Raw genomic sequence first — 11469 nt, 5'->3', positions numbered from 1 at the left:
CCCTTGGTCAGCAAGAGTACCCTGGGGAAAAAAAATGGCTACCCATTCCAGTATTCTTGCCTGGAAAATCCCATGGATGGAGGAGCCTGGCGGGCTATACCCCATGGCATTGCAAAGAGTCGGACATGACTGAGCGATTAACACACCCATACATACTCCTACAGCCTCTAGACTTTAATGAAGATGAAGGAGTCAGGATCTTGGACTCATAGAAGTTCATTGTAAGGGAGGAGATTGGGGGCTGACCAGCATTGGGAGTGTACAGAGCAGAAGCTGTCAAATCAGGCTTTGAAACACCTTCATAAAATATTTTAATTTCTGTAAGTAATCAAAATTAGAGTGGATAACTAGCCAAAATGCTTTTCCCCTCCTGAGAAGACAAATAGATTAGATCTGTACACATTTATAAAATTAAGCTGGCCATTGTATACTTTTAAAATCTTATACTAACTCTTTCATCCACAGTTTTAATGTTTTAAAGAACTTTTTTTTCTTAAAAATTCCTTTAATTCACAAAACATTGGCCTTTTCCCAGGTTCTGTGTCTAGTTTTGGATCCCACCCGAGTCTATAATTGCCGCAGATAATCAATATCAGACATATAGCAGTGGAACATACTAACAGAACGTCTTTCGCCACAGTTCTGAAAGAATTTAAAACCATGCTAATGGCAGTTACGACAATGAGTGCAATGTACAATCGGCAGTTGAGGTTTGTAATTACGTAGTTTTAAAGCAGTCTTAATTATGCAGTGGGAGGAATTCACTGATTTAATCCCAACTCAGAGAAATCAGAAACCAAGCAAAACTGGTGAGATACAAAGATCATGAGTAAGATGAGATAATTTGACAAAGTGTCTGCTGGGATTCACGTGCTCTGCAGATGATTAATTACATTCCCATAACACATATACAGATTTTGAAAATGTATAAACTTTAAGATATTTTATATTAAATAAAGGGAAAATGTTTAAGTTTGGAGTTAATTAGGTTAGAGCCTTTTGTTCTCTTAAAGCCCTTAACAAATGAAATTTCACTCACAAGTTTGGAAAAAATTAAAGAAATTCTCATGCCATGCTTTCAAATTATGTAGAAAAAGGGACAATAATCTAGCAGTGTTTTTGCTAAATATTTTCATAACCATGATAATTATTAATATATACACAAGGTAGTTTTGGCCCCAGTGACTGCCCTTGCAGTCAGTGGCCAAGCTGTAACTCATATTACAGGTCATTGAATGTCCTTTTATGTCCGTGCTTCTGTTGTTCATCCCATTGTGACTTGCATTTCAAAAGCAGAGACTCTGTTTTGTATACACTTAGGACATTCTGGTTTATTTAACACTTAGAAATAATTTTTTCTGCTTTGAAATATAATGCAAACCCAGAATGCTGACATTGCTGAGTCCTTAGAAAGGAACTAAAAACTTAATGAACAGTAAGTTTGAAGGCTGAAGCTTTGTCAGAAATAGTTCTCCTGAGATACACCGAAGAAAATTTGGGTGGTTTAAAATAAATAAATAATAATAATGGGCAGAAATGATTTCAAATAAAAGACTAACTGGAGGGATTTTTTGGTGGTCCAGTGGCTAAGACTCCCTCCTCCCAATGTAGGGTACCCAGGTTTGATCCTGGGTCAGGGAATAAGATCCCACAGGCCACAGCTAAGAGTTCGAATGCCATGACTAAAAGATTCCACATGCTACAACTAAGACCCAGCACAGGCACACAATAAATAAATAATTATTTTTAAGGTGAACCAGAAAGGAATAAGAGGGGAAAGTGGGGCAGTTAATATCCAGTGATCACAAGGCACCTTTTATGAGGAAAAGAGAGAATATTATTTTTCCTTAGCTGAGAAGAGTCACCAGACCAAACACAGAAAGCTGGTTTGATAATATAAGGGTAAGTAAGCTTTAAAAACTCTATTTTATCTGTGGAGCATTTTATGATAATTACACAGAAATGGAAGAGATTCTTGGGATAGGCATGAGTTATTATCTCCATGGTAAGTAGAGAATGAGACTAGAGATATTTTATACCCTTGGGTATCTGTATAATAAGTGTCTTAGAGTAGAAACAAGTGTGCAGCCCAGAGCAAACTTTGTCATCGATAAGCTGGCTGTCCCATCACAGCTTTGTTCTTCTCACTTGTTTTCTATTTCTCTAGCCCCATTCACCTTGCCTCGGAGCCACGGCAAGTACATTCCTATCAGGCTCAGAGATGTGGAAGAGGGATTGCTGGGAGGCCCAGGGCCCTCCCCCAGCCTCCTGCAGGCATGGCAGGTCAACAACCAGTTTGTTGAAGGATGGCCCTGCACATAGGATGAAAAGCATTCATGGTGAGAGAAGATTATCATTTAGGAGACAGTGTTCTAAGAAAACTTCACAGGTCTTGCCCTAGCAGAGGACAGATGACCCCTGTACAGACGTGGTAGTAGCATTCGTGCATGCTAAATTGCTTCAGTCATGTCTGACTCTCTTTGACCCTATGGACTATAGCCAGCCAAGCTCATCTGTCCATGGATTCCCTAGACAAGAATGCTGGAGTGGGTTGCCATGCCATCCTCCAGGGGATCTTCCAGACCCAGGGATGGAACCCATGTCTCTTATGTCTCCTGCATTGGCAGGCAAGTTGTTTACCACTAGAGGCAACTGGGAATCCCAGTAGTAGCTAGAAACCATGATAAATAACAAAGACAAAGTTTATCAGTGATACTTCCAGGTATTCAAAACAAGGAATTCAGCCATTCTTCCAAACCAAATTGTGCTGCAGGTGACAAAGTGATGGATTTGTAACTATCGTATCAGAGTTGCTGACATAACCTCATGCAATTAAAAAAAAATGGAGAGTCTTTATTGCTGACATGTGTAATAAGACTGCTTACCCACAAGACAAAAATTTCTGGCCCTTAAACTAGAAAGATTCATGTTGAAGAAGATGAAGATTCCTACCTACCCTTGAAAGGAACTGCTGATTGACCTGCTCATTGAGTAAGGAATACGGGCCCATCTGGGACCTCCCTGTGGTTTTCTGAAAGGATATCCCTTGAGTTACAGGTACCCTAGATTATTCTTTTGTTTGTTTTAGTGGCGGTCAACAAGCATGTGGCTCAGATGGTAAAGAATCCTGCAATGCGGGAGACCTGGGTTTGATCCCCGGGTTGGGAAGATCCCCTGGAGGAGGGCATGACAACCCACTCCAGTATTCTTGCCTGGAAAATCTCCATGGGCAGAGGAGCCTGGAGGGCTACAGTCCATAGGGTTGAAAAGAGTCGGACAAGACTGAGTAACTAAGCACAGTGCACAAAGACGGCAGCAAAGAGCGCCTGCAAAATCTTCCAAAACAGCTGATTGTAATTCCCTCTCTCACTTGCTCTTAGATGAGTCTTTGATGAGCTGGTGTCAGTTTGCTCTTCTGTAAAATGATGAGATGGAGTCTATATTCTGACTTTAAAACTCTCTTTTAGGAGCCTGCTATTTTGAGCAACAGGCTGTAAAAGCAAATTTATACAGTACTCATTGTTTAGTATAAAACACAAAGGCACCAGCTTTCTGGCACTGATGGTCAGGTGGGGGGCTGGGAGGGAGGTAGAGAAGTGTAAATTGCAATAAAGCTACCACATTAGCATACGATGCTGTCACCACACTGTCATCTGGCCCAACGATCAGAATAGTCCTACTGTGTAGGAGCATGAAGCCTCATCACTCATTGAAAAAAAACAAACAGCTGAAAGTGAAAGTCGTTCAGTCGTGTCTGACTGTGACCCCATGGACTATTAACCCACCAGGCTTCCCTGTTCGTGGAATTCTCTAAACAAGAATACTAGAGTGGGTAGCCATTCTCTTCTCTAGGGAATCTTCCCAACCCAGATATTGAACCCAGGTCTCCTGCATTGCAGGCAGATTCTTTACCATCTGAACCATCAGCAAAGCCTCTAATCATCCTTCATGCTTAGAACCAAATTGCAGCAAGGCTATCTAGTTATAGATATCCAAAATGGGTGATTTCCACAGCTACTATCTCATCCGTTCCTCGTAACTAGCCCTCACTGTCCCCCAGTCCTGCCAATCTACCTGCTACTGTACTCTTGTTTAAACTCATCTCTTTCCATTCTCATTGGATAAGGTCAAACTCCTTCACTAGAGCTGTCACCCCTACCCAGCCATTCTGTGTTATTGACAATTTCTGAGAGTGGCTATTCCTTGTCATGCCAGGCTTCTGTCTGTCCTGATGTTTCTGCTTGGCATATTCTTTTCCCACTACCTGCCTGGCAAAGCCTCAATCAACCTTTAAGATCCAAGAGTTTCTTCCCATGTAACTGATATGTTATCTCCTTCACTCTGTTGGAAAACACCTATGAGGAATACATTTAAGTCTGTGTTCCCACCCCCACTGACTGTATTTTATGTTTGTGTCTCATTGCCCTTTAAGTCAAGGAACTCAGGGAAATTAAAGGCAGTGTCCATTCTTTATGTCCTTTCATTAACCCCCGGCTAATCTACAAGGACACGGGCCCTCCAGGTAGCACGTGCGGCTAGCATGTAGTTCTTGGTAGTGCCATAATCTTTTTTCCTCTAGGAAAGCAGGCTGTGTTTGGCTGCTGGTGAAATTTGGGGGCTTGTGAATCAGTAAGAGTCTTTTCAGCAGAGAGAAATTACACAGCGTATTTGAACAGGGAGTGTTTACTATACAGAACTATCATCCGTGATAGGGACTGGCATTAGAGGGATTGACTGGTAAGAAGTAACAGGAACCTAGACTTCCCTGGTGGGCCCGTGGTTAAGATTCCATGCTCCCAGTGCGCTGGCATGGGTTCAGTCTCTGGTTGTGGAAGATCCCACATACTGTGCGGCACAGCTTCCCCTTTACCGCCCCCCCCCCCGCCCCCCGCCACACACACACAAAAAGAAAGAAGTAACAGGAACTCAAAAGAACACTGGAATACTCTAAGTGGCAGCCACTACTCCAGAGCTGAGATGAAGCGCTCAAGGATGAACGCCTCTTCCCTTCAAACCCCTACACCTTGTTGGAAGGGACATGGCTGGGACCCACTAGTAGGCAGAGAACTCACATCAATGAAACTTGCTGGAAATCCACCTGCTAGAACTGGTTTCTGTGAGCCAGTTGGTACTAAAGCACTAATCACTAAATTCTTTGAATAGCATGGGTAAAAATATAAGTGATACCACTGTGTTAACACAGTATATGACAAAATTGGTATTTCTATAGGCTGGGCTACATTTATTTCAAGAGGGCAACTCCTTGCCTATAAAGCGCCCATGAAAACTTCCCAGGTGGCCCTAGTAGTAAAGAACCTGCCTGCCAATGCAGGAGAAAGAAGAGACTCAGGTTTGATCCCTGGGTCAGGAAGATCCCCTGGAGGAGGGCATGGCAACACACTCCAGTATTTTTGTCTGGAGAATCCCCATGGATAGAAGAGCCTAGAGGGCTACCAGTTCATAGGGTCACAAAGAGTCGGACACGACTGAAGTGGCTTAGCACACACACACGCAGGCAAAGTGCCAGTCAGAGTTAGAAAAAGTTGCTATTTCCTCTGGGTGGACTTTGGCCCAGTCACACTCCGTGGCAGCTACCCTGGTCCAGTAAATGACCTACACAGCCTTATACAGCAGCTGTGAATCCATGAACAGATGGAACTATGCTCTGAAGGTGATGGGCTTGGGTAAAGGACAGGCCTGCCTGACTGAAGGGAAACCCGGGTTCTAGACCCACTTTTCAAACCAGCAACTGTGTGGTCTCAGGCAAATCACTTAATTGCTCTGGGCTTTCATTTTCTTATCTGTAAAATAAGAAGTTCAGATACTTCAAGTTCAAGATACTTCAAGAACTTCTGTTCTTATAGTGTCTATGTAAGAGAAGCAGTGTTTACTTTGATGTTAAAAACAGACCAGATCTCCAATTACACGTAAAAGTAGGGTTGCAATCAACACTGTGTCCCTTACCATTGACATGATGTTTTTCTGGCCTGTGATCAGATCTATCAATACCAGATCTTCCAGCTAAATTGAAATTCCTCCTTTGCATGTATGCATGCATGCTCAGGCGCTTCAGTTGTGTCCCACTCTTTGCAACCCCACGGACTATACCCTACCAGGCTCCTCTGTCCATGGGGATTCTCTAGGCCAGAATACTAGAGTGGGTTTCCATGTCCTCCTCCAGGGGATCTTCCCCACCAGGGATCAAACCCGAGACACTGTGTCTCCTGCATTGGCAGGTGGATCCTTTACCACAAACGCCTCTTGGGAAGCCTGCCTCCTCTGCATGTATGTCATAACTAGACATATAATTCCTACTGTTCCTTCAAGTGTTAACAGTGACATTGGTTGCTTCAATAAGAGCCCCCAAGATAGAGTTAGATACCCTCATCTGTGTCCCTGCTGAGGACACACAGACTCTGGCCACAGTCTCATCCCAAGGACAGTATGTTCACCATCTCCACCACCAGATGGGAAACTCTTAAAAGGGAGGGACTCTGATTTATGCTGGCTCTGCTGTGGCCAGCACAGTGCTTAGCACATAGCACTCATTAAATATTTGTTAAGCCGATGAGGACTTAAATCAAGCTTCTTGCTGGAGAAGTGAAATAATATAGTAGTTAAGACAGTGGATTCTGAAGTCAGATGAGTTGGATTTAAATCCTAGCTTTTCTATTTACTGTTTGTGCACCTATGTGAGTTATACAACCTGCCATGCTTTAATGTTTGCTGTTGTTATTTGTTTTGTTTTGTGTTTTTTAATCCCAATATTGAGTTATAATTGGTATATAACATTATATTAGTTTAAGGTGGACAATACAATGATTCAATAGATTTATATATTGTTAAATGGTCACCACAATAACATTAGTTAACATTTACCATCTCACATAGTTACAATATTTTCCTGTGATGAGAACTTTTAAGATCTGCTCTCTTAGCAATTTCTAAAGATACAGTGTGGTGTTGTTACCTACAGTCATCACTCTGTACATTACAGCCCCAGGACTTACTCATCTTACCTTTTTGACTACCTTCCTCCATTTTCCTCACCCTCTGTGGCAACTACCAATCTCTTCTATCTATTCTGCCAATCTATTCAGTTTGTTTTAGATTTCATCTACAGAAGAGAATGACAACCCACTCCAGTATTTTTGCCTGATAACTCCCATGGACAGAGGAGCCTGGCAGGCTACGGTCCATGGGTTTGCAAGTCAGACATGACTTAGAGACTAAACGACAACAATGACAAGTGAGATTATAGTATTTGTCTTTCTGTGTGATTTATTTTACTTTACATTCTTTACCTTCAAGAATGATTGAATCCAATTCATTGATTCGTTTAGAAAGTTGCGTGGGAAGTATACAGAACTGACCTCCTTATATGGGAAACTCTTAATAAACATTAGCCTACTAATTATTGTCACCAATATTCAATTCGACTCATGTAACATTTATGGAAGGAAGTTGGAAGGTAAAATGCATCTTGTCCCAGGTTCTTCAAAACTTTAAAGAAGACAACTGGAGCAGTTTAAAAGTTCAAAGCCTTTCCTATAATTTTATAAATCCAAAAGTGCTCATACCAGCTCACTCTGTCAGCTGATCATAGTCTGACATAGCAGTCAGTTTTAGAATGATCTGCATTTTAGAAGACTCACAGATGTAAGGTCCCTTCCTCGTCTGGAAAGAACAGCTGTCCCCACTCTTCAGCTACTGTCGTTGGTATACTCTTCCAAGTCATGCTTTTATTTTTGCTGATATTTTCCTTTTCATGTTGTTAATACAGATTGATCATGAATCCTTTAGAAAATACTTAACAAAACTTCCTTATAAGAAGTGCTTATACACCCAGAGTAAGCACTTCTGGGTGTATGCTCTTCCAGTAAGTTTTAGTGCAGGTCTTATAGGTGTGAGTTTGTGTGTGTGTTTAAAAATCCTGAGACAAAGTTTTCTTTTAAATTTTTCCCCATTTGCAGCCACTTACTATCACTGACCCACATTAATAACTCTGAATAGTACAGAATAGGTGAAGAATGGTGGAGAACAAGGGGTTACCACTGATCTAAAATGATTTTGTCATACTAGTTGTGTTCCTTTTGAGATCAGCCCCTATGAAGCCTCCCTGCATTGCTTAACCCCATTGACCAATGTCCTACCTGCAATGTTTCTATTAGTGGCTATGACTCAACCTGCTCCCGAATTTCTTCTCACGCCCTTGCTGTTCTTCCTTCAGTATTCTTAATCCCTCAGGCCAGAAAACCAGAACTCATCCTTGGTTCTTCCTTCTTCCTAACTCACTGGCTCTCTTCATCGAATCAATCAGTCTGTTCTGTACTTTTAGTAAACTCTTTCAAATCTGTCCACCTCTCTCCATTTCCCACCACACACAGAATCGAAGGCACCGTTTCTTCTTCCCCTGGCCCAGCCCAGTGGCCCGCTCTCTGGTCACCTCTCTGTGTCCACTCCTGCCCCCTCCTGTAACTTGTTCCCCAGCCCACTACTGAACTGAACTCTGTAAACAGTAAGATTTCAAAACTCTTTAAGCTAGAAAGCTAATCCGGTATCTCCTTCCCCTGGTTAACTTTCTCTGATGTTTGATGAAGCAATATTTTCCAGATAGAATTCTCAAATGTGAGAGTCGGACAGTGAAGAAAGCTGAGCGCCGAAGAATTGATGCTTTTGAATTGTGGTGTTGGAGAAGACTCTTGAGCATCCCTTGGACTGCAAGGAGATCCAACCAGTCCATTCTGAAGGAGATCAGCCCTGGGATTTCTTTGGAAGGAGTGATGCTAAAGCTGAAACTCCAGTACTTTGGCCACCTCATGTGAAGAGTTGACTCATTGGAAAAGACTCTGATGCTGGGAGGGATTGGGGGCAGGAGGAGAAGGGGACGACAGAGGATGAGATGGCTGGATGGCATTACTGACTCAATGGACCTGAGTCTGAGTGAACTCCGGGAGATGGTGATGGACAGGGAGGCCTGGCATGCTGCGATTCATGGGGTCACAAAGAGTTGGACACGACTGAGCAACTGAACTGAACTGAAAAGTACTTTAAGATTTTAAGTTTAATTAGGTCCTATTTGTTTTTCTTTTTCTCACTCTAGGAAGTGGATCAAAAAAGATACCGCTGCAATGTACATCAAAAACTGCTCTGTTTTTCTCTAAGAGTTTTATAGTATCTGGCCTTACATTTAGGTCTTTGATCCATTTTGAGTTTATTTTTTATGTATGGTATTAGGGTGTATTCTATTTTCATTCTTTTACATGTAGTTTTCCCAGCACCATTTAATGAAAACTGTCTTTTCTCTATTGATATTCTTCCCTCCTTTGTCATAGATTTATTGACCATAGGTGCATGGCTTTATTTTTTTTATTGGATTATAGTTGATTTAAAATGTTGTCTTAGTTTCCAGTGTATAGCAAAGTGATTCAGTAATACATATACAAATACTCCTTTTTTTTTCAGATTCTTTTCTTATATATGTTTTCAAAGAATATTGAGGAGAGTTCCCTATGCTATATACAAGGGCCTTGCTGGCAATCTATCTTAAATACAATAGTGTGTGTATGTTAATCCCAAGCTCCTGATTTATCCCTCCCCCACATTTCTCCTTTGGTATCCATAAATTTGTTTCCAGTATCTATAAGTCTGTTTCTGTTTTGTAAATAAGTCCATTTATATCTGTTGTTAAAGCAGATTCCACATACGAAAAAATAAATAAGTGTTTTAATCATCCTACTCCAGAAATGAAGAGGATGAGCCAAAGTAGAAACAACATCCAGTTTGTGGATGTGTCTTGTGGTTAAAGTAAAGTCAGATGCTGTAAAGAACAATATTGCACAGGCACCATGAATCAAGGTAAATTGAAAGTAGTCAAACAGGAGATGGCAAGAGTGAACACTGACATTTTATGAATCAGTAAATTAAAATGGATTGGTATGGGTGAATTTAATTCAGATGACCATTATATCTACTACTGATGGGCAAGAATCCTTTAGAAGAAATGCAGCAGCCCTTATAGTCAAAAAAACAGTCCAAAATGCAGTACTGGGGTACAATCTCAAAAATGACACATGATCTTGGTTTGTTTCCAAGGCAAACCATTCAATATCACAGTAATCCAAGTCTGTGCCCCAACCACTAATGCTGAAGAAGTTGAAGCTGAACGGTTTTACAAATACCTGCAAGACCTTCTGAAAGAGATGGGAATACCAGACCACCTCACCTGCTTCTTGAGAAACCTATATGCACATCAGGAAGCAACAGTTAGAACTGGACATGGAACAACAGACTGGTTCCAAATAGGAAAAGGAGTATGTCAAGGCTGTATACTGTCACCCTGCTTATTTAACTTATATGCAGAGTACATCATGAGAAACGCTGGGCTGGAAGAAGCACAAGCTAGAATCAAGATTGCCGAGAGAAATATCAATCACCTCAGATATGTAGATGACACCACCCTTATGGCAGAAAGTGAAGAGGAACTAAAAAGCCTCTTGATGAAAGTAGAAGAAGAGAGTGAAAAAGTTGGCTTAAAGCTCAACATTCAGAAAATGAAGATCATGGCATCTGCTGATCCCATCACTTCATGGGAAATAGATGGGGAAACAGTGGAAACAGTATCAGACTGTATTTTTTTGGGCTCCAAAATCACTGCAGATGGTGATTGCAGCCATGAAATTAAAAGACTCTTACTCCTTGGAAGAAAAGTTATGACCAACCTAGATAGTATATTGAAAAGCAGAGATATTACTTTGCCAACAAAGGTCTGTCTAGTCAAGGCTATGGCTTTTCCAGTGGTCATGTATGGATGTGATAGTTGGACTGTGAAGAAAGCTGAGCGCCAAAGAATTGATGCTTTTGAACCGTAGTGTTGGAGAAGACTCTTCAGAGTCCCTTGAACTGCAAGGAGATCCAACCAGTCCATTCTAAAAGAGATCAGTCCTGGAAGGAATGATGCTGAAGCTGAAACTCCAGTACTTTGGCCACCTCGTGCGAAGAGTTGACTCATTGGAAAAGACCCTGATGCTGGGAGGGACTGGGGGCAGGAGGAGAAGGGGTCGACAGAGGACGAGATGGCTAGATGGCATCACCGACTCTATGGACATGAGTTTGAGTGAACTCCAGGAGTTGGTGATGGACAGGGAGGCCTGGCATGCTGTGATTCATGGGGTAACAAAGAGTCAGATGGGACTGAGCGACTGGACTGAACTGAACTGAACTGAACTGAACAAGACCTTCTAGAACTAACACCAAAAAAAAAATGTCCTTTTCATCATAGGAGACTGGAATGCAATAGTAAGAAGTCACGGGATACCTGGATTAACAGGCAAGTTTGGCCTTGGAATACAATATGAACGAGGGCGAAGGCTAATAGAGTTTTGTCAAAAGAATGCACTGGTCATAGCAAACGTTCTCTTCCAACAACACAAGAGATGACTCAACACATAAATCACCGTATGGTCAATA

Source organism: Ovis canadensis, chromosome 4 (assembly GCF_042477335.2).
Source record: "Ovis canadensis isolate MfBH-ARS-UI-01 breed Bighorn chromosome 4, ARS-UI_OviCan_v2, whole genome shotgun sequence".
Lineage (NCBI taxonomy): Eukaryota > Metazoa > Chordata > Mammalia > Artiodactyla > Bovidae > Ovis > Ovis canadensis.
Note: the sequence above shows the minus strand (reverse complement) of the source record.